The sequence below is a fragment of the Falco peregrinus genome, chromosome W (assembly GCF_023634155.1).
Source record: "Falco peregrinus isolate bFalPer1 chromosome W, bFalPer1.pri, whole genome shotgun sequence".
NCBI lineage: Eukaryota > Metazoa > Chordata > Aves > Falconiformes > Falconidae > Falco > Falco peregrinus.
Window position 1 is genome coordinate 9,958,935 of NC_073743.1, and position 18,200 is coordinate 9,977,134.

The window sequence follows — 18,200 nt, forward strand, 5'->3', positions numbered from 1 at the left end:
ATACATAGGATCCAGCAATATCTGGTTGCCATTCTCAAGGAATTTGAGAGCTTTCTAGCATATTTAATTGTGTTGCCTTGCATCTATGATGTCTTCCCTCTCTGGAAGTCCAGAAAAACAGCAGGAGATTGTGAGTCACCCCTGCACGCAATAAGTAAGAATATGCGATGATTTCCTAAGTTTGGAGGGAAAGGAAGCAGAAGATAAAAGAACCTGTTCCAGGAAGTAATATGTCTACCTGCATCCTGCTTTTTCACTGTAGTTTGAAAAAGAATCATGAGCTCTTGGAATGGCTTTTTTTTTTTTTTTTAATTAACTTTGAGTTACTGTTGACTATTTGAGGTTTCACCCTATATGAATAAAACTGAAGTTGTTTTATCAGCCATGTCAACCTCAGACTTCCTGCACCTGATACAGTAAATTCTTGGAGATCTTGTATTTGCAGTGTTTGGAGAATTTCTGGACTTCTCTGGTTTTGTCCCTTTTTTTTTCCCCACCCTTTACTTTCATAGGTTCACTGAAAAATGAGACACAAAGTTCTTTTAAAAATGTATCAATTGATTAAATTAGTGAATGAATGAATACAGACTGAGAAGATTATTGATCTTAAGCAAGCCTGTAGATGACACAAAACTGGGAGGAGTGGCTGATACACCAGAGGGCCGTGCTACCATCTAGAGGGACCTGGACAGGGTGAAGAAATGGGCTGACAGGAGCCTCATACAGTTCAACAAGGGGAAGTGCCAAGTCCTGTACCTGTGGAGGAACAACCCCATACACCAATATATGCTGGGGGGCCACCTAGCTGAAAAACAGCTTGTCAGAAAAGGACCTGGGGGTCCTGGTGAGCATTATCCAGTAACGTGCCCTTGACACAAGGAAGCCAAATGGTATACTGGGCTGCATTAGAGGAGTGTTGTCAGCAGGTCGAGGGAGGTGATCCTTCCCCTCTACTCAGCACTTGTGAGGCCCCACCTGGAGTATTGTGTCTAGTTTGGGGCTCCTTAGTACAAGAAGAGAGACATAGAGCTACTAGAGAGAGTCCAACAAAGAGACACAAAGATGATTAAGGGACTAAAGCATCTCTCCTATGAGGAAAGGCTGAGAAAGCTGGGACTGTTTAGCCTAGAGAAGAGAAGGCTCAGGGGAGGGGGGAGAGATCTCATCAATGTGTGAAAATATCAGAAGAGAGGGTACAAAGAAGACAGAGCCAGGCTCTTTTCAGTGGTGCCCAGTGAGAGGAAAAGAGGCAGTGGGCACAAACAGAAACACAGGAGGTTCCCTCCAAACATAAGAAAACTCTTCTTTACTGTGAGGATGGTTGAACACTGCAACAGGTTGCCCAGAGGGGTTGTGGAATCTCCCTCCTTGGAGCTACTCCAAACCTGTCTGGACATGGTCCTGAGCAACTGGCTTTAGGTGGCCCTGCTTGAGCAGGGGGGTTGGACAAGATGAACCCCAGAGATCCCTTCCAACCTCAACCATTCTAAGATTCTGTGGAGCCCTAGAAAACTTGGCAAAGCACACAATTCCACTGGACATCAAAAGAACACATGGCAATAGAACCAAGGCAGCTTCCCAAATTGATTTGGTATCAAACCACAGCTTGGCAGGAACTCTTGGTAAATTCTGCAGTGGAGGGATCTCATCCACTCATCTGTGGAGGCTAGTGGATGCTTTTCTTCTTAGGGTGCAGAAAGGGCTGTGTGGGCTGACTTAGGGCCCACACTCTTTTTGTAGGGCCTTGCTAATGCAATGGGATTCACAGAATCATAGAATAGGCCAGGTCGGAAGTGACCTCAAAAGATCATCTGGTCCATCCTTTTGTGGGGAAAAGGGAGCCTAGATGAGATTAGCCAGCACCCTGTCCAGTCACATCTTGGAAACCTCCAGTGATGGGGACTCTACCATGTCCCTGGGAGAGGTTGTTCCAGTGACTGATTGATCTCACCATAAAAAAAAAAATATTTCTTATATTGAGATGAAACCTCTCCTGGTACAGCTTGTACCCATTGTCCCTTGTCTTCTCCATGTGACTCTTTGTGAAGAGAGAGCCTCCATCCTCTTTGTGGCCACCCTTTAAGTACTGGAATATTGTGATGAGGCCCTCCCCAAGCCTTCTCTTCTCCAGGGAGAAAAGACCTAACTCCTTCAGTCTTTCCTCATAGGGCAAGTTCTGCAGCTCTTTGACCATCTTTGTGGCACTCCTTTAGACCCTCTCCAGTCTGCCCACGTCTGTCTTGAATTGTGAGGACCAGAACCGGACACAGTACTCCAGGTGCAGCCTGACAAGGGCTCTATCTCTATCTCTGATAGCAGCACCCCTGCAGATGCAGCCCAGGATCCAATTTGCCTTTGTTGCTGCAGTGGCGCACTTCTAACTCATGTTCAGCTTGTTGTCCACCAGGACCGCCAGGTCCCTTGCAGCAAGTCTGCTCCCCAGCCACACAGATCCTAGCCTGTACCGAGCTCTGTGGTTATTCTGACCCAGGTGCAGGACTTTGCACTTATCTCTGTTAAACTTCATGCTGTTCTTGCTAGCCCACTCTTCCAGCTTGTCCAGGTGTCTCTGTAAGATGGCTCACCCTTCTGGAGTGTCCACCTCACCACACAGTTTAGTGTCATTGGCAAACTTGGTTAGGGTGCTTTCAATCTCATCATCCAGATGATTTATGAAGATGTTGAACAGTGTGGGGCCCAGTATTGCTCTCTGGGGGACCCTGGTTGTCACAGGCTGCCAGCCTGAGGAAAAAACATTGACCGCCACTCTCTGAGTGTGGCCTGTTAGCCAATTTCCTACCCACCTCACAGACCCCCCATATTCTCTGTATCTTGCCAGTTTGTCTAGGAGAAGGCCATGGGGAACTGTTGAATGCCTTGCTGAAGTCCAGGTAAACATCCACTGCTCTCCCCATATTGACAGAATAAGTTATTTTGTTGTAGAAGGTGATCAGGTTAGTCAGCCATGATTTGCCCTTGGTAAATCTGGGCTGGCTTTTCCCAATCATCTGCTTCACTTGGCTTGTGACAGTTTCTAGGAGGACTCATTCCATTACTTTCTCAGGGACTGAAGTAAGACTAATGGGCATGTAGTTTCCTGGGTCCTCTTTTGGGCCTTTCTTGTAGATGGGTATGACAATTGCCCTCTTCCAGTCATCAGGGACATCTCCTGATCACAACTTTTCAAAGATTATAGACAGTGGTCTTGCAACAATGTCAGCCATTTCTCTTAACACCCTGTGGTGGATTCCATCCTGGTCCATAGATTTATGTGGGTTGAGGCCTTGCAAGAGGCTGCAGACCAGCCCTTCCTCCACTACTGGTGGGTCAACACATGCATTGTCATAGCTACTTGATCCTGTGATCTGGGGTCCAGCTGCATCGGTAAAGACAGAGGCAAAGAAGGTACTAAGAATCTCTCTCTTGTCAGCATTAGTAGTGACTAGCTTCCCTGCCCTGTTTAGCAACGGGCCTCTGTCTTCCCTCTGCTTCTGCTTACTGCTCACGTGCGTGAAGAACCCTTTCTTCTTGTACTTTACATCTCTGGCCAATTTCAGTTCTGGATGAGCCTTAGCCTTCCTGACTGCATGCCCTAGCAAGGTTCTTGTAGACCTCGATGGATATTTGGCTTCCTTTCCATAGTCAGTACGCTTCTTTTTTTGCTTTTAAGCACACCCAAAAGCTCTTTGTTAAGCCAGGGTGGCCTCTTGTTCTGCCTTCTTCCTTTCCCTTTGTAGGGGATGGACTTTCAGGAAGCTGTTCTTGAATAACTCTCAGAACTCACAAGCTCCTTTGCCCTCCATGGATACTTCCCACAGAATCCCTCACAGCCCAACTCTGAGCATCTTGAAGTTGGCTCTTCTAAAATCCAGGGTCTTTGTCCTACTACTCACCTTCGGTGTGCTCGGCGGGATCTTAAATTCCACAATGTTGTGGTTGCTGTATCCAAGGCTACCATTGGCAGTTATGTTGTCAAGTAAGTCTTCTTGGTTTGTGAGTAGTAAATCTAGCAATGTGCCATTCCTAGTCAGCATGTCTAGCATCTGTAGCAGGAAGCAGTCTTCAGTGAATTCCAGGAACCTGATGGACGACTTGTGCACTGCTGTGTTGTTTTCCCAACAAATGTCCAGGTAATTGAAGTCACCCATGAGGACCAGGTTCTGTTGGCCTGAGACTTCCTTGAGCAGCCAAAGTAAGGTTTCATCAAGTTTGTCATCCTCATTGGAAGATTAGTAACAGATACCTAACAAAAGACCCCCCTTGGTGGACGATCCCTCCAGTCTTGATCCAGAGGCATTCAATAGAACTTTTGTGGTCTCCATAGCTCACTTCCATGCACTCGAATTTCTCTTTCACATAAAGTGCAACTCCAACTCCTCTTCTTCCCTTCATATCTTTCGGAAAGAGTTTGTAGCCATCCATTGTGGTCTTCCAGTCATATGAGTTTTCCCACCAAGTTTCTGTGATTCCTATGACATCATAGCTCTCAAACTGGGCATGGAGCTCCAGTTCCTCCTGCTTGTGGCCCAGACTACGTGCGTTGGTATACATGCACTTGAGGTGGCTGGACTTGGGGTTCTTGCCTTTGGAGAGGGTTGGGGAGTGTTCCTCACTGCTCTGGTAGTAGTGGTTCATCCACCCTGTTGCTTATGGATATACAGGTGTCACAGCCAATCTGCTAGTGAAGATTCTCCTGCCTCTTCTAGATAGGTGGATTCCATCTCTTCCCAGTAGTCTGTATTCATTGAAGAACATCCTGTGACCATAGAAACCAAAGTCTTGGTGATGACACCAGCCACGAAGCCAGGTATTGATCTGCAATATGTGTTAACTTCTGCCTGCACCTCTATCTCTGACTGGCAAGACAAAGGAGAAGATCACTTGGGCACCTGCCCCTTTCACTTGGGCCCCCAGGGCTCTGAAGTCCTGCTTGATCTTACCCAGGTTTTGCTTTATCATGTCATTGGTGTCCACACAGAAGTAGTGGACAGTAGTCTGTACTTTTTACCAGTTGTGGCAGTCTCTCTGTGACATCCTGGATCTTGGCTCCTGGCAAGCAACAAACTTCCGTTGGCTGTATATCAGGCCAATAGATGGGCACCTCAGTGCCTCTCAGTAGAGTCACCCATTACTAGCACTCGCTACTTCCTTTTGCAGCTTTTAGTATATGTTGCTGCTGTGGTTTGTCCCTGTGAATCTTGTTCATTGGTATTGTCCACTGCCAAGGCTTCATATCTCTTGCTGGTTGGCACATATGGGGAAGGGGAGTGAAGCAATATCCTATTCCTGTGGGTCACCAGAGACCATGGCACCTCCTTCTCCAAGGTGCTGTCTGTTCTCTGTGGACGCTCTTTGGTAGTCCTTGGAGGACAGTGTCACGGGGACCTAGTATTTCTTCTTGCAACAACTTGAATAATACTGTTTTTTGTTCACCCTCCCTAATAAAGCATAGCCTGCTGACTTCCACCTGCAGCTCCTCCACCTGCTTCCTGAGTGACTCTACCATAGCACACCTTGCACAGGTGGAGCTTCCACCTTCCTCTACCCAGGAGTGTGGGGTTCAGTCTTTGCAGCCCTCCACCTGAACAGCAGCTTTCCTGACAGGAAGCTCCACCTGGGTGGCTACTGCCACTCATCTCAGGCTAGCATGGCTAGTTTGCAGATTCCTGTCTGCTGCAGAGTGCAGCCCTTGCCTGGTCTCTACCACCATTCTTCTGACAATCTCAAAGCACTGCCTAATAAGCCCTTCTAGTTCCCTAGAGATCTCAAGCTACTGGGTAGGCTTGCACAGCCATCAGTTAGTTGGGGTGACCATTGGGGCTGCAGACTAAGCCTGTGAGTGAGCAGAGAAGGCAGCAGCCCAACAGCTGGCAGGGTGCTACCTTTCTCATGCAAAATGCAAACTACTATGCCACTCCCTGTTTGCATGCCAGTTATAGGCAGCTTTCTGTGGTTTGAACTAGCTGTGACAGCCAGCACCACTCAACTCTCGCCCGCCTTTTTCACGAGACGAGTTGCATGCCATCTGAATCCTTCCCTACACAGTGCAAGGGTGCCAGGGGCCCAGAAGCCCTGTCAGACACCTCCCAGAGAACTCACAAGCCTCTCAGTCTTTTCAGCACACAGCAACAACTGCTGCCGCTGGCATTGGCTTCCTGTGGTTTGAACACTGTTACTCTGAAATAGTTCTCTCTATTTGTTAGCCATGATAGCAAATCAAGAAATTCCGCTGCTGCCATTTACTGTGTATATGCAAAATTATGTGGGAAACTGATAGCATAGCCTTCAGTCTCCTTAGCACTATTGAGTTGATCCCAGACTGAAAGTGGATTGTATCTGACAGTCATAGAAAATACTCTTGATGCTGTTCTGTTGCCTCTGGTCCCATAGCATGATCCAGACAAAGTGAAAAGTGTGTCTAATAAAGGGGAAACATGGGGCAGTCAGGAAACCTTTCCTGTTCGGTGTCCACATTATAAATTGTTTTCCCATGGAGTGGTTCTTGACTGTCAGATAAAGGTAGACTCATATTTCAGAGAGCGCAACATGGTTACTTTGATTTTTACAGAAGTGGAATTTCCAACTTCTGGTTCCAGCTGTGAGCTCTCCAGTTGTGTCCAGGTCTCTTTTTGTTGAGTCATTTCTATGTTTGTTCTTGAAAACTTTTGTAGAGATTACATCCGTTTCAAAATTCATAACAAACCAACTTTTCTAGGTGCGAAAATGTGCTGCCCCCAGTTCAGAAACAACACTGGCTATCTATTACTCAACCACTGTGCATCTCAGCATATCATGCTAAGTCACTGTGAAGAGCTGTTAACTATTGTAGCATGGCACAAATTTGAACTATTGCAACAGCAGATATTTCCACAGGTAGGGAGCAATACATGAGATTAGCAAACTAGAAATGGCTTTCCTGTTACAAAAAGAAAGAACAGTGATGAGCAGGTCTTGAAAATTCTTGAAGTTTATAGGAGAGAACTTGTCACAGGTACTCAGTGACCAATTAGGAAAGATGCCCTCCTAGACTTGTTATTTATGTACAGAGAAGGACTCGTGGGGGATGTGATGGTAGGTGGCTGTCTTGGCCACAGTGACTGCAAAATGGTTGAGTTTAAAATTTTCAGTGTAATGAGAAAAAAGGACAGCAGAGTTGCCACCCTGGACTTCAGGAGAGCAAACTTTGAGCTATTCAGGGAGCAGTGTCCCCAGGAAATCTGCTTTTGAGGGCTTAGGAGCCCACAAGTGCTGCTCAGTCTTTAAGAGCCACCTTTTAGAAGCACGGGAGCAGGCAATTCCACTGTGTAGAAAGTCAAGCAGGCAGGGCAGAAGATCAGCTTGGCTAAACAGGGAACTCCTCGTAGAGCTCAAGAGGAAAAAGAAATTGTATGATCTCTGGAAGTGAGGTCAGGCTTTGCAGGAAGATTACAGAGCTGTGGTTCATATATGCAGGGAGAAGACATGAAAGGTCAAAGCTCAACTGGAGTTTAAAATGGCCAGTGTTGCTTCAAACAACAAAAAAAGGCTTTTTCAAGTATGTTAATAGCAAGAGGCGGTCTAAAGAAAACATTGGACCGATACTTGTTGAAGACGGTCACCTGACAAATAAGGATGAAGAAAAGGCAGAGGCATTCAATGCGTGCTTTCCCTCCCCCCCTCGGTCTTTAATAATACTGATAGACCTTGGCCAATGTTATTCCAATCTACAAGAAGGGCATGAGGGAAGACCCAGGGAACTACAGACCTGTTGGTCTAACCTCAGTACCTGGAAAAATTATGCAGAAAATTATACTGAGTACTACTGAAAGGTATTTAAAGAACAATGCAATCATCAAGCACAGTCAACATGGGTTCACAAAGGGAAAGTCCCGTTTCAAGAATCTGATATCCTTCTACGTTAAGGTCACCTGCCTAGTGGATGAAGGAAAGGCGGTGGATGTAGTTCTTCTGGATTTTAGTGAAGCTTTTGATACTGCCCCTCACAGCATCCTTCTGGACGAGTTTTCCAACTGTGGGATGAGCATGCGCTGGGTGAAGAACTGGCTGAACGGCAGGGCTCAAAGGGTTGTAGTGAATGGGGCTACATCTGGCTGGTGACTGGTCACCAGCGGTGTTCCTCAGGGCTTAATTCTAGGGCCAGTTCTGTTTAATATTTTTATCAACTATCTGGATGCAGGAGTTGAATGCAGCATTAGCAAGTTTGCTGATGATACTGAACTGGGGGGTGCTGTTGATTCTCTTGAGGGACAAGAGGCCTTGCAGAGGGATCTAGATAGATTGGAGCATTGGGCTATGATTAATGGGAAGAAATTTCACAAGAACACATGTCCAGTTCTGTGCCTGGGACAGAGTAATGCTGGGCACAAGTTGGGAGAGGAATGGCTGGAGAGTGACCCTGCAGAAAGGGATGTGGAGGTGCTGGTTGACAGGAGGCTCAATATGAATCAGCAGCGTGCCCTGGCAGCCAAGAGAGCAAACCGCATTGTGGGGTACGTTAAACACAGCATAACCAGCAGGTCAAAGGAGGTGATTATCCTGCTGTACTCGGCTGTAATCTTGCTGTATTCAGCATTGGTGCGACCTCACCTTGAGTTCTGCGTGCAGTTCTGGGCTCCACAATTTAAGAAGGATGTGAAGGTCCTTGAATGCATCCAGAGGAGGGCAACAAAGCTGGTGAAAAGGCTGGAAGGCACGTCCTATGAGGAGCAGCTAAGGACTTTGGAGAAAAGGAGGCTGAGGGGCAACCTCATTGTTCCCTACAGCTTCCTGAGGAGGGGAAGTGAAGAGGGAGGTGCTGATCTCTTTTCCCTGGTATCCAGTGTTAGGATGCCCTATGCCTGTCAGTGTTTAAGAGGCATTTGGACAATGCCCTTAACATCACGCTTTAACTTTTGGTCAGCCCTGAATTGGTCAGGCAGTTGAACTAGATGATCATTGTAGGTCTCTTCCATCTGAAAACTCCTATCCCATCCAGTATTGATAAGCGTCCGCTAGTCTCTGCAGTCACTTCCAATCACAAAACACAGCACGAGCCTAGTCCCTGGCCCATCAAATGAGGCTCTAGGCCAGGGATCCTCAAACTTTTTAAACAGGGGGCCGGCGCGTGGATGAAGTGGCAGGCACGATACCTGCGTAGGTAGTCATGTGCAGAGTGATTTGGAAGTACAGCTTGTCCTTGCCTCCTTTTGCATTATAAGGTCTCTGCCAATAGTATGAGGGGAAGTGCAGGTAAGGACTGAGCTCCAGGCAGATTGTAGTAGAAGAGAAGGCTCAGGGTAAGTTACCAGACCATTTTCTCTCCCTACCCCTGCCTTGGAAGTAGAAGAAGTATACAGACTGGGCCTGTGTTCTCGCTTCTGCTTTTGGGAGATTTGAGAGCTCCATTGCTGCAGATGCACTCTGGCTGACAGCAGTCTGGGATGTCTCCTCACTGTTTAGGAAACAGAGACATGTCCTTCCTGATCCCCCAGCATTCAGGGGCAGTGGAGCCTGACTTGGCCACCAAGGAATAATTGAGTTCTGGACAGTAACATATCACTTATTCACCCAGCAGAAATAAGGAGTGTTCTGATCAGCCTGAATCCTGAAGCAAGTGGGTCTCAAACTGTATGCCAAGCCTGGGATTTGGTTCAAGACCTACTTCTCTTGTTAAGTATCAGAGCAAACTGTATGAAAAACGTGTCCCCCTTCTTCTTGGGAGTTTGGAGTGTGATGCATTTTCCATTTGCAAACACTGCTGCAATTAGGACCTCACCACTTCTACATCCAATGTGGTTTGGGGGAATCCTGATGATGATAGTTCCATGTTGGGTGGCAGGGGTCAGCTGTGCTTTGTCTTGATGGGCATTCTAAGACATAGTAGAGCTGTACCTCATTTTTTTCCAAGTGGCATTAGTGACCAACTAGCAGTTGGTTTTGAGCAATAAGGCATTTATATGGAAGTGAGTTTAGCTTGACAAAAGCAGAGTCCACTAAATGCAGCAGAGAAACATCAAGTGGCACTAGTAGCTTCCAGCAACTGTGCTGGCTATTTTAATTAGATTAGCATTTCTGTCATTAAGTGACTGCAAATTTCAGTCACAACTCCGCAGTGATCTCTACCATATCTATGATATGCTAACTTCATTTGTGCTGCATAGAAAAGTGTTTTACTTCCTTAATAACAAACAACTTGTTTGATAGTCCTGAATTAGGTTTTGACCAGTTACCAAGATACCTGTTTATGAAACTGACAGTGATATATTTTCATATGTATGTATTCCTACAGTGTCAAATAATTTCCCCATTTCAGTTCACTTATGCCTTCTGTAACTACCAGGTTGTCGTAGTAGTGGTAGCAATATACATATTTGTATATAGACAAAAATACTTGGTAATGGTCATTAGAATTAAAACATTTAATGTTTTTCCCAAATAAACTAATGCTTCTAAGGCAACAGAAAAGTGTACAGTTGTTAAACAAGTTGTAAATACAGGTTTCTAAAATTTTAAGGCTCATTTTCTGGTTTTTTTTTTTTTATAAGGAACAGTTAAAGCACAGTTCATGTTAAAAATATGGTTTTGAATACAAAGTGCTCTTTGGTGTTATAAGATGTCAGCTGGTGGTGCCTTCTGGATCCAGCAGGTGATAATCCAGGATCACACAGATAATGCAAAGCATATGTAAACTATATAATAAGAAATTTAGTCAATCTGCAATGGAAAAGAGAACAGTCATTGATGCTGTTGCCTATAGTGCATGGAGATCTGTATGTTACCACTGACTTGAGCCATAAGGCCAGGTGAAAGTGACTCTGCTGCTTCCAGAGTTGAAAAGAGTCAGCTCAGGGCTCTCTGCACTCACATCTGGGGATATTAATCATGCCATGAGCTCACAAGCCTATTCTGCTGTGGTTTTAAAGTTTAGGATTGGTGTTGCATGCAGTCAAATTAAATCTTAAAAGCAATTATTTTTGCTTGCTCCATCTGAAAAGCAGCAAGGGAAAAAGCAGAAGGACAAGGTTAAAACACACCTTCCTTCCCAAAAAGGGAGGGAGAGGAGGGGCAAAAGAGGAGGGCACATGGGCACAAGAGCCAGGACAGGGAGAGGTAGAGACGAAGAGAGACAGCTATAAAGCTAGATAGGGGGCGTGTGTGAGAGCTGAGAAGGCAGAGACAGCAAGAGGAAGAAATAGAGGAAAAGAGAAAGAATTAGGGAGAGGGGCAGATCGAGAAGGAAAGAGACAGAGAAAGGATTAGAATGTGAGATGAGGAGAGAGAGAGAGAATGAGTGAGGAGACAGGGAAACAGAGATAGAGGTGCTGAGAGAGAGATATGGACAGAGCACAAGAGCATGCAAGAGTGCATGCGGGGTGGAGAAGCATGGGAGAGATACCGAGAAAGCACGAGTGAAAAAAAGCGGAGAGGGGCAGTGCGACAGACAAGCAGAGATAGAGGGCAGACAGAGAAAATCGAGAGGGAAAGAGATAAGGGAGAGAGGGAAGAGGGATGGGGAATGTGCAAAGAGAGCCAGAGGCACAAAGAGCCAGGGAGACAGCATGAGTGACACAGTCAGGAGAGAGAAAGTATGTGACAGACAAGGGAGGAGGAAGGCATACAAATAGAGAATTATACAGAAAATAAATGGGAAAAAATTCAGAATGAGAGAAAAGGAGAAAAGCAAGAGAAAGTCAGGGGGAGAGCTATTGAGAGCGGGGGGGGGGGGGGGTAGAGTCAGATACAGATAGAGAGGCAGATGAAATAAGGAGAGACACAGAAGAAGGGAGTGGACAGAGAGGGAAAGGCACAGAGAACAAAGAGAGAGGCAAAGAGACTGAATGAGAGCACTAAAGAGACAGAAAGGGAGAATGTCAGACAAGAGGGGAGCAAGAAAGACAAAGAGATAGAAATAGAACCCAAGAAGAAGGGCAAAGGGGGAAGGGAGAGACAGACAGGGAAAAGAAGAGAAGTTATGAGAGAAGTTTAAAAAGGCACCGCTAGAATGTGACAGAGAGACTGTAAGACTACTCGATGTCCAGTGGCCTTCTGGTCAGGCTTACTACAGAGGCTGATAGGGGGCGAGGGTAGGGGCGCACAGAGGGCTGGAACAGGCAGGAGGACAGATAAGTCTGTCTTGCTTGATCCCCACCCCTACCACAGCTGAGTGGGAGAGAGAGGACATGGCTGGAGAGGGAGAAGAAAGGGACACATTCTCTCCCTCTCAGACCTTTGGAGGGTGAGAGAGGCTAAGAAATAGTGGGTGACACCAAGGGAAGGGAGTAGGGGAGAAATAGAGGGGATCAGGAATCCAGATGCTGGGGGGGGGGCGCGCGCGAGAGCACAGGAATGGGGGGATCAAAATGCAGGTGTGCAAGAGTGAGACTGAAAGACAGAGGCTGGGGGGACAGAGAGATGGTGAGGGCAAGAGAGATTGAAAGAAAGCAAGAAGTCCAAAGGTGGGGGGGGCAACACAAGAGAGTTATGCAGAGGGGTACAGAGAGGAAGAGATCCAGATGCCACGAGACAGTGAGAGAACAAGACCAGAAGGGGAGGGGGGAAGGGCACAGCAAGACAGAGACAGAGAGGCTGAGACCTGCCAAGAGCACCTAAGGATGAAAGAGAGGGTGAGAGAGCATGACAGTAGGTGGGAGAGACGAGACATGCCAAGAGAGGCTGCAAGAGAGTGAGAGGGGATGAGAGTTGCCAGCACCGAGAGAGTGTGCATCTGGGGGGGTCAGAGGTGAGACAGGAGGGAAGCAGAGGTGAGCAAGCTTGATACATGCCAAGAGAGGTTGAGAGAGGGGTGGGCAGGGAGAGGAGACAGGAGAGGTTGAGAGACAGAGGACAAGATGGGGAAGTAGAGAAAGGGAAAGGGGGGGGGGGGGGGGGGCAGAAAGGGAATCAAGAGGATGTGAGAGAGACCCAAAGACAGAAGAGGAGGTCAAGATTGAGAAAGAGAAACAGAGAGAAAGGTGCTTAGACCAAGGACTGAGGAAAAGAGAGAAAGACATCCAGAGGCAGGGGGTCAAGACAGAGATGGTGGGGAGAAAAAGAGATCCAAAGGCTGAGAGAATGTGCTGCCAAGAGACGGGTGAGAGGCAAGGGCAAGAGAGAAAGCAATAGACTGGGAGGAAGGAGAGAGAAGCAGAGACAAAGACATTCAAAGGCTGAGGGGGGTGAAACCAAGAGAGGGACAGAGAGGCAGAGATTGAGGTGAAGCAACCCGAGACAGAGGGAGAGGTGTGAGAGAGAGAGATGCTGAGAAAGAGAGCATGGTCAACAGAGCTTGAGACCAGAGGGGGAAGAAAAAAAAAAAAAAAAAGATGTAGGGAAGAGGGATCTAGATGGGGGTGTCTTAGAGAGAGAAGAACCAAAAGAAAGAGGCTGAGACTGAAGAGGGGGGAGAGAGGGAGACTGAGGTCAGAGGAGAGGCTAAGGACAAGAGTACACATGAGCACAAAACCAAGAGAGCATAAGACTGATCCATGCTGAAATAGACCACAAGAGAGGGGCTGAAAGAGAGAGTGTGGGTGTGCTGGAGGGGGGGAAAAAAGAGAGACACTGGGCAGAACAGTTATACGCACCACAAGAGACTTAGAGTATAAGAGAGGACAAGATGGGGAGAGAGGCCAAGGAGTGGGATCCAAAGGTTGAGACAAAGGCAGGAAGTGAATGGGGGGGGGGGGGGGTAGGCCAAGAGAGAGGGCACTACTAACAAAGCTCAGAAAGAGATCAACAAGTGTTACAGCACAAACAAACTAGCAGGCTGCAACAAGGCCTTACCACTGGTCAGAGTCTACTGTCCATGCTGTATCACCTTTCCCCAGAAGTCAGACAACGCTGCTGCTGCTCTACCTGGCACCCAACAATCCTCAGGGCTCTTTAACCACTTAGCAGGAACGAGCTACAGCTGCACATCATCCATGTCAATCAACCCACTGCCTTTGAGGCAAGGCCACAGCTGCATGTTATCAATGCTGATTAACCCACTGCCTGCATTCCTCTACAGACAGGTGCCAAGAGGGATAGGGGGAGGAGAGAGGTAGGGAAAAAGGGGGAATTCAAATGAGGAGGAGGGGAAGAGAGAGATATCTGAAGGCTGGGGGGGGGAGGGAGGGGGAGGGGGAGGAGGCCAAGACAGGGGGCATGGGTGTCTAAGAGAGATTGCTACAAGCAAAGAGAGAGAGAGTGTGAGAGCACTTGAGTGGGGAGCTGAGACTGAGGGGGGCATATGGGGGGGGGGGGGAAGAATGAGGGGAGCAGAGAGAGGCCAAGGGCAAGACAGAGAGTGGGGGAAGCCAAGACAGAGAGAGATGTAGAAGGAGCAAGAGAGGTGTAAAGGCTAAGAGGGGTTAGAGAGAGGAAGAGGTCCAAATGCCATGTGAGAGAGAGCCATAACTGAGAGAGACAGGAAGGGGTTGAGACTGGGGAGATAGATACACACATGCACAGAGGCCAGGCATGAGAGAAAGAGGGGGGGTAGAGGTATGATAGACTGATACATGAAAAGAGAGACTTAAAGATAGAATGAAGAGACAGAGGGTGAGGTGGAGAGAGGGAGAGGAGGAAAGGGGGAGGCTGAGGCAGAGAGAGGCCAGGACCAAGATACGGGGTAGGGGGGGGATGATATTGAGAGCACAAATGAGATGGGGGTGGGGGAGCTGTAAAGGCGGGAGGGGGAGATGGCAAGATGACATCTTTCATAATCAACATTATTCTCACACCAAATCCAAAACACAGCACTGCTGTGATCGGGTCACTGCTGCACTTGCACTGCTTCTTGTGAGGCTCATCTTCCATTGGTTCAGGTGGCACCTGCTATAGCAATTCCTAAAACATGCAATGCAAATCATGAGCTACAACAATTTAAAGGTATATCTATGCCCTGGTTTCAGCTGGGATAGAGTTAAATTTCTTCTTAGTAGCTAGTACAGGGCTATATTTTGGATTTGTGACAAAATCAGTGTCCATAACACATAGATATTTTAGTTATTGCTGAGAAGTGCTTACACAGCTTCAAGGCCTTTTCTGCTCCTCATGCCACCCCACCAGTGAGTAGGCTGGGGGTGCACAAGAAGTTGAGAGGGGACACACAGCTGGGATAGCTGACCCCAACCAACCAAAGGGATTTTCCATACCATACGACATTGTGCTCAGCAATAAAATGGGGGGGGGGGGGGGGGGGGGGGGGAAGGTTGGTGTGGGCTGCCATTGCTCAGGGGATTGGCTGGGCATCGGTCAGTTGGTGGAAAGAAATTGCTTTCTCTTCTGTCACTTGTTTTTCTTGGACTTTCTTTTCCTCTCTCTTTATTGGTTTGGGGTTTTTTTCCTTACAATTTTTGGGTTTTCCTCAACCTACATGTTTTCTCACTTTTACCCTTCCTACTCTCCCCCCCATCCCACTGCAGGGCGAGTGAGTGAGTGGTGCTTAGTTGCTGGCCGGGGTTAAACCATGACACTGACCATTGCTTACACACTGTCAACACTGTCTCTCCTTCTGCCCCACCACCACCAAGTAGGCTGGTGGTGCACAATAAGCTGGGAGGGGATGCAGTTGTGACAGCTGACCCCAATTGACCAATGGGATATTCCATGCCATATGACATCTTGCTTCAGCAATAAAAGTTGGGGGAAGAAGGAGGAAGGAGTTTGGAGATATGGCATTTGTCTTCCCAAGTAATCATTATGCGTGGTGGAGTCCTGCTTCCCTGGAGATGGCTGAACACCTGCCTGTTGATGAGACAGAGTGAATGAATTCCTTGTTTTGCTTTGCTTGCGGGCACAGATACTAAACTGTCTTTATCTCAACCCATGAGTTTTCTCACTTTTACCCTTCTGATTCTCTTCTCCATCCCACTGGGAGCGAGTGAGCGAGTGGCCGTGTGGTGCTTAGCTGCCTATCAGGTTTAACCCACAACACTTGTGATGGTAACTGGTAAGTGATAACCCTGTCTTTATCTCAGCCCACAAGCTTTTTCATACTATTTTCTCCCCCTGTCCTGTTGAGGAGGGGGAGTGAGTGAACAGCTGGGTGGGTATCCGGCTGCAATCCAAGGTCAATCCACTACACATACTGAGGCTGGGTACTTCTATGCACATGCATTTACTATCATGGGGGATTAATTGCGTATCCATTTTTTCCTTTGGAAACTGAGTAACAGCAAAGTAGCTATCGTAGCCTTTGGTGTTATGCTCTAGGAACATGTAGCCCCAAAACTTTGTGTCCATAAACAACTGAATAAAGTCTGAGACGTGCCCCCTTTAAACTCCCATTCTCATTCGGTTTTCCTTTCTGCCCCTTCTTCTTCATCCCATGGGGCATTCAGTGCTAACTCCATGGCAAAAATGTCATTCAGGATATGCATTCTGGTTTCCTGCATACGTTCCATCTTGTAGATAATATAGCCCTGCCCTCCTTCTAGATTTCTGAAACACTGGTGCTTGTAGAAGAATGGCTGCAGAAGCGTAGCCATAGAATCCCTAAAGATCTGCACAATCCAGGCCTGGAATTAGAATTGTGCTGAAGTTAACAAGAAAGTGGCCTTGATCTATTCTTGAATCCTGAGACCAAGTAACTTTGTTGTACTAACAGGCCGTGGCTGTAACAAGCTGCAGCTGTTAGGGAAGACATGTGCAAGGCCAAGGGAGATAGGGAACGGAATGGGAATAAAGGGAGTAGCAAACCACAAGGCTAAAACATAGCAATGCAAATAGCTGCATGGATAGAATGCTTGTTTTAATCATGATAATTAGTGGTGTGAGAACAGCGCGTGCTTAGGGGCTAATAATTATATTCTTGCTTTGGGAACATGCTTGTGTATCGAGTCTATATAAGAAGTGTTAGAAGCCAATAAAGATGAGCAAGATGCATAACTCATATTGAGTAATTTCTTGACTCCGGCGTACCCCTCTCCCAACAGGTGCTGGTGTACATTACAGAGCTGTTTATAGCACATTCTGCACTTCCAACCTTTACATTCATGATAGATTTCTACATAGGCCTTGCACTTCTCACAGAAAATCATAGCTGAACAATCAGTTTCTCTTTTAGTAGCCAGGGCCTCGTGCCTATCTAAACATTTCCCCAGACCTGCTCAGCAGTCTGCAGTTGGGGCACCTTATCCTTGTCCCTAAGTTAACTGTATAGTCGTGAGACAAGCAGAGACAGCAATAATATTTACAGCTATGGCCATGGTTCTACAGTGTATGAGAAAGATCACAAACGTTTCTCACCCCAAATACCTTCCTGCCACCCTTAACACCATAATAATGTTCACAATGTAAAAGAAGGAAACAGGTCTTGGGTTATCGTGGTGAGTTGACCTTGCCAGGATGCCAGGTGCCCACCAAGCTGCTTCCCCCCTCAATCGGACAGGGGGAGAAAAAATACGATGAAAGGCTCATGGGTCAAGATAAGGACAGGGAGATCACTCACCAATTACCGTCATGGGCAAAACAGACTCAACTTGGGGAAATTAATTTAATTTATTACCAATCAGAGTAGGATAATGAGAAATAAACCCAAATCTTAAAACACCTTCCCTCCCACCTCTCCCTTCTTCCCAGGCTCAACTTCACTCCCAATTTCTCTACCTCCTCCCCCCTGAACGGTGCAGGGGGGTGGGGAATGGGGGTTGTGGTCAGTGCATCACACGCTGCTGCTGCTGCTCCTTTCTCCTCACACTCTTCCCCTGCTCCAGCATGGGGTCTCTCCCATGTGAGACAGTCATCCACAAACTTCTCTAACATGGGTCCTTCCCCCAAGCTGCAGTTCTTTGTGAACTGCTCCAGTGTGGGTCCTTTCCATGGAGTGCAGTCCTTCAGGAACAGAGTGCTCCAGCATGGGTCCCCCTGTGGGGTCACAAGTCCTGCCAGAAAACCTGCTCCTGCGTGGACTCCTCTCTTCACAGGATCACAGGTCCTGCCAGGAGCCTGCTCCAGCACAGGCTCTCCATGGGGTCACAGCCTGCTTTGGATGCATCCACCTGCTCTGGCACTGTCCCCTCCACGGGCTGCAGGTGGATATCTGCTCCAGCATTAACCTCCATGGGCTGCAGGAGGGACAACCTTCCTCCCCGTGGTCTTCACCACGGTCTGCAGGGGAATCTCTGCTCTGGCACTTGGAGTACCTCCTCCCCCTCCTTCTTCACAGACCTTGGTGTCTTCAGAGTTGTTGTGCTCATATTCTTACTCTCTTCCGACTGCTGTTGCACAGCAGGTTT